The sequence below is a fragment of the Octopus bimaculoides genome, chromosome 18 (assembly GCF_001194135.2).
Source record: "Octopus bimaculoides isolate UCB-OBI-ISO-001 chromosome 18, ASM119413v2, whole genome shotgun sequence".
In the NCBI taxonomy this organism is placed as follows: domain Eukaryota; kingdom Metazoa; phylum Mollusca; class Cephalopoda; order Octopoda; family Octopodidae; genus Octopus; species Octopus bimaculoides.
The window spans coordinates 45,926,910-45,933,450 of record NC_068998.1 but is presented as its reverse complement, the minus strand read 5'-3'; positions in this window follow the sequence as shown (position 1 = coordinate 45,933,450).

Sequence of the window (6,541 nt, the reverse complement as noted above, 5' to 3'; positions counted from 1 at the left end):
GGAAATTTTGGGAAAGTCTCGTCTCCCTTCTGTATTGAAACTCCGACGTACTACAGCACGCGTTTACTGATCTTGAGAAAGTGTCATCTCGCTTGTCTTGAGACACCATTTGCTGATCTTAGGAAAATCTCATCTCCCTTCCGTATTGAGACTCTATCTGACGAGCTGCAGCATGTCTTTGCTGATTTTGGGAAAGTCTCATCTCCCTTCTCTCTTGAGACTCCATTCGACGTACTGCAGCATGCATTTGCTGATCTTAGGAAAATCTCATCTCCCTTCCGTATCTGGCTAAATAAACCTGTCACCTAGCTTCCCTTCTGGCAGTCTGATACAATTCCCTGCTACCACCGTTCTTCCAGTCCTTCCAAGCCTAATGTGTCAATATTTTAACAAAATGATAGTACCTTTTTTTAATTATAATGTTACTTTGTCAATTGAAGTCAAATAATTTTTAATATTCAAATTTTATCCTTACCTGCAATATTTTAAGTAACTTGTCCTGTACTTATCCAGGTTTATAATCTTAAGAATATTATATCTCGCATTTTTACATGTAATACATGTTTTTTTTTCCAGGCTATGCTATTATGCCAATTAATAATGTGTCAAATGCGCCAATTAGCGGTGTCGTTGATAATTTTTTCCTTGCCCCAATGACGCCGGTGACATATATTAAAAGTCCCTTTATAGAACTATATTCATAAAAACGTATAGAACTGTATTATCACCCTCAAATTTGAGAAAAAAACACTCATAACTTTTCTCTTTTAAAACTCCATTGCATGAGATTGATACCATGAAGTTCCTCGAATTGAGCTCTATCATTTAAGCTTAATTAAAATATGGTTTGTTTGTATATTTTAAAAAGTTAATTGTACTTAAAATCCAATTTTTTGCCTTACTTATATATATATATATTTTCATATTTTATCTCACAACTTTTTTTTATACAAAACTTTGTTGCATGGCAACAAAACTATGAAATTCTTCATATTTTCTTTTATTATTGAAGCTACGATAAATATATTTTGCTTTTAAAATAAAAAAGTTATTTAGATCTAAACGTGATTACTCTCCTATAACGTTGCTACAAATTTTTATGTAAACTTTTTCTACTGGATCAAATCTCAATTTTTTTTTCTTTTGCCAAAATGTAGGGACCAGTCCTCTTCAAAAATGTTAACAGTTTTCAATTTGGTTAAGAACTGAATTAGCGACAAGCTCTGGAAAATGCTACGTGTGAGCAAAGTGCGGTCTTAAGAATATTATTCAACTACTGTCATAATGAATGATATGTATATATATATATATATATATATATAACATAAATAATATATAAATATATGCATATATCCATACATATATGTACATACCTACATCTATATGTATACATACATGCATATATGGATACAGGACATCACAAAAATACGTTAAACACAATGAGAAACGAAAACAGAAAACGAACTTTTTTTCGAACATCGAAAAAAACAAACAGTGAAACGAGACCGGGACACATATAAGCCCCAAGGTGGACTTTTTAAAGGTTTTTCTTGTGCAAATTTGTATCTACAGGAATGCTCTCCTGAAAAGAAGAATGGAACTTTGATTTTTAAGTTTTGAACTTTATGTCATGTCTCCCGCCGACAGCTTTATTGTGATTAGATAGAATATGAGTGTTAATAGTGGCTTTATAGTGGTTTTGACTGCTATTTCTAGACATTAAGGGTTTTGCAACCCTCTCCGTTATAATTGTGATTTATTCATGATTATACACGTTTATGTATGTGTGTGTTGTGTGTGTATGTGTGTATATACATACATATGCATATATATAGTGGGGTATGTATGTTTGTATGTGTGTATGTATATAATTATGTACGTACGTATGTATGTATGTATGTATGTATGTATGTATGTATGTATGTATGTATGTATGTGTGTATGCATATGCGCATATTTATGCATATCTGTCTGTCGGTCTGTTTGTTTGACTGTTTGTCTGTCTGTGTGTCTGTCCCTATGTATGTATGCTGTTCTTGAACATACAGGTAAAATGTAACCCAATACAACTTGTTACATTACCTGGTTGTTGGTGATTAAATTGGCACTCTCATCTTACATGCGCAGATATATATATACACACATACACACATAAATACATACATGCGTATATATGCATACATATATGTACACATATATATACACTCATATATAAATATAAGCGCAGGAGTGGCTGTGTGCTAAGTAGCTTGCTTACCAACCACATGGTTCTGGGTTCAGTTCCACTACATGGCACCTTGGGCAAGTGTTTTCTACTGTAGCCTCGGGCCGACCAAAGCCTTGTGAGTGGATTTCGTAGACGGAAACTGATAGAAGCCCGTCGTGTGTGTGTTTGTGTTCCTGTGTTTGTACCCCACCATCGCTTGACAACCGATGCTGGTGTATTTACGTCCCCGTGGGTTAGCGGTTCGGCAAAAAAACCTCGATAGAATAAGTACTAGGCTTACAAAGAATAAGTCTTGGGGTTGGTGTGCTCAACTAAAAAGGCGGTGCTCCAGCATGGCCGCAGTCAAATGACCGAAACAGATAAAAGAATAAAATGAGAATACATACATACATACATACATGCTCACATATATATATATATCAACATTCATACATGCTGGAAAATATTTTTTACTCGAGAAGAACAGCAAAGTTGAAAATACACTTGGAGTCTAAGAATTTGACGGATATTTGTCCTCCTCTTGTTTGTTGTTAACACAACGTTTCGGCTGATATACCCTCCAGCCTTCATCAGGTGTCTTGGAAAAATTTCGAACCTGGGTTCTCATTCCTAAGGTATTTTTCGATGTTGTTGTTGTTATTATTATTATTATTATTATTATTCAGGTCACTGCCTGGAATCGAACTTGGAATCTTAGGGTTAGTAGCCCGCTCTCTTAACCACTACGCCATATGCCCGTGGAGTCTTTAAGAAGATTTACTACACATACACGAATACCCACATACTCTGTGCGCGCGTACGTGCGTGCGTATGTCTGTCTGTCTGTCTGTATGTATGTATGTATGTATGTATGTATGTATGTATGTATTTGTGTGTGTGTGCGTGGTACCTATTTCGTTTGTAAAAAAGAAAAAAATGTAACCTAGCCATTCGACAAGCAGATACTGCAAAAATATGTATCAGACTGAATTGGGATCGATACCATCGATTGAAATCCTTAAAGGTGGCGCCTCAGCATGGCTACCATCAAATAACTGAAACCGGTAACACAACGGCGTCGGGAAGATTGGTGAATAGATTGGGACTTCCTGCAGCAGCAAATTTTGCCCCAGAATGGCCGCTTGGTCAGAGCTATTTCGACCTGTTTATAATTCTGGGTACTGTAACGAAGACACAGGTACTCACCCTCAAATAAACCTGGGGGTTTCTGTCCCCTTCCCCCGGTACTTCTACGTCACACAAGATTTCCTGCTTCAAGATGGTAACTTTAATTTTGCAATTTTGTTTTTTATGTTTTTGTCGTTTAACCCCAGGTCAATTTGGGGCTAAACTACAACCCCTATGATCATCGGTGTTCTAACCATGCCCATCTACCCTGTTGTCATTTTTTAAACTCCAGTAAAAATATTCCAACCACGCCCGTCCCGTTTATTTTTTCAACACTGAATAATGTATTTTTTCCTTCTCAAGACATTTGCGTATGATTTGAGGGGATTCGGTTGCTATTTCTAACAGGTTGAATGGACCACATAATGGCTCTTTCATTGGCTGGTTGTAGAATTATGTATAAGTGGTATGTGGTGATGGTAAGAGGAAAGAGAAAGAGAGAGAGAGAGAGAGAGAGGTGACAGCGTAAGAAGAACGGAATTAGGTGACTGTATCCGTGGCGGCGGTGACGGTGGTGATGATGATGATGGTGGTGGTGGTGATGGCGGTGGTGGTGGTGGTGGTGGTAGTTATTGTAGTCGTGGTGTGACAAATCTAGGTATGTTATTGTGGTGCGCATGTACCAATTGAACACTGGGTACATTGAGTACAGCTGTGTAGGTAATAATAGTAGTAATAGTAGTAGTAGAAGTAGTAGTAGTAGTAGTAGTAGTAGTGGTGTAGAGACTGTAATTAGGGTATAGAAGTGTGTGTGTGGGGGGGGGGTTCACTTCGGTTCCCTGCCCTTACAGGAATGACAAACACGTAATTAAGAAGCCTAAACTTCAAACAGGTAATCATTAAATTGAATGCCCTTTACTATTATTATTATTATTATTATTATTATTATTATCTGAAACAGCTTGTAGTATGAATGAAGTGTTGGTGACCTCGTTGTTGTTTCTACTGCTGCTGTTTAGCCCCAGGTCAAGTGCAGCTATCATCAAAATAGTTGTATCGATGACCATCACACCTTGTTGCCGCTGTTGTTGTTGTTGTTGTTGTTATAGTTGTTCTGTCGGTTGTGTCTATGCCTTCATTATTTCACGTATCTTCTCCATCTTGTTTTTGCTGCTTAACTCCAGAATCAATCTTGAACAAGGATGCCTAACGATCAAAGGTATTTTATCTGTGACAATCTCATTTATATTTTAGCCATAATTATATCAAAGACCATATAATTCAATGCTTCTTTTGATGTTCTGGTTTAACCTTAAGCTAGACCTCTTCCAACTGACCTATGATCACAAAGCTTCTAGCCACGACTGTACTCTATTTTACTTAAATACAATATATCTAGGGCTGCATTATCTAATGTGTCCTTTGGACATTGTATGTCTTGGACTACGTTACACTAATATGTTCTTCAAAAACAGAGTATTTAAGACTATGTATTCCAATCTTCAGCCATAATTTATCTCGGACTACTTTATCCAATGTGTGTTTCAGCCATTGTGTACCTATAGCCAATACGCTTTTATTGTATTTTAGGTTTTGAAATGAGAAATATTTGGTTGTTATGAATTGTGAATTGAGTGACCATTTGAATGTTCCAAACTTACAGTGGTTGTTGGAGAAGTACAGTAGGAGTAAGCAGAGAAAGAAGTCTTCCTGTTAATCTTTTGTTAAAGAACAACAACATACGTTGATCAGGAGTCAATATCATTACCTCGCTTGCAATCAGATGATGGCAAGCAACAAGAATGGCATTTGATGGCTGCAAATCAGCTTCAATAGATTCCATGAGGCCGATGAAAGCAAGGTACAGGGGAAGTTAAATGATAATGATTATTATGTGTGTGTATTTTTTTATTCTTGTAATTGTTCCAGGCATTTGACTGTGGACATGCTGGAGCACAGCCGTCAAGGTTTTAGTCGAACAAATCAACTCCAGGACTTATTTTTAAAGCCTAGTACTTATTTTATCGGTCTATTTGGCTGAACCACTGAGTTACATGAATGTAAACACACTAACACCAGTTTTCAAGCAGTATACCAGTATACATATATATATGTATACATATACACACATACATGTTTATGTACGCGTGCATATGATATATATATATATATATATATTATATGTGTTACTTATTTCTTAAATCAATTATGCTAATCCCAGTTGATATTTTTGTGACAATCCAGCCCAGGAGTCAGCACCCATCAGCTGGTACTCCTCCTTCAATCATCTGCTGGTACTCTCTTTCCAATCACCAGCCAGCATGCCCACCTCAGCAATCAGCTGATACTCCCTCTTTAATCATCAGTTGGTACTCTTTCCAATCACCAGCTGGTCCTCCCACCTCAGCCATCAGCTGGTACTTTCTCTTCAATCATCAGCTGCTACTCTCTTTCCACTACTCTCTTGCCACTACTCTCTCCTCAGTCACCAGCTGGTACCCTCTCTTCAATCATCAGTTGGTACTCTTTCCAATCACCAGCTGGTACTCCCACCTCAACCATCAGCTGGTACTGCCTCTTCAATCATCAGCTAGCACTTACTCCTCAGTGATCGTATGCTGCTCCCATGACAGTCATGATCTGCTACTCTTCCTCAATCATTTGGTGATCCCTCCTCAATCACTAACTGGTCCGCCTACCTATCATGATCTGGTACTATCTTTTCAATGATCATTTGGTGCTCTCACCAGTCATCATCATGTTATTCTCCCCAATCATTGCCTGGTAATCCATCTCTATTCATCAAGTACTCCCTCCCCAATCACCTGCTGGTACTCCCACCTCTGTCATCATCTGGTACTACATCCTCAATCAACAGCTAGTACTCCATCAATCAGCAGTAGGTACTATCACCTATCATTACCTGGTACTCTGTCCCCATTCATCATCAGGTACTTCCTCCTCAGTCATCAAATGGTACTCCCAACCATCATCTAGTACTACCACTTCAGTCATCAACTGGTACTCTCTCACCAACCATCATGTCGTACTCCATCCCCAATCATTAGTTGGCACTCCCAACTCAGTCACCAGTGTTGTATAAAAGTACCTCTTGTTTAAAGCACAATTGAGAACAAAGTCCATCTCAGAACATTTGGCCAATGTTTACATAGTCATCTTGGTTTAAGAACATTGACCACACCAATG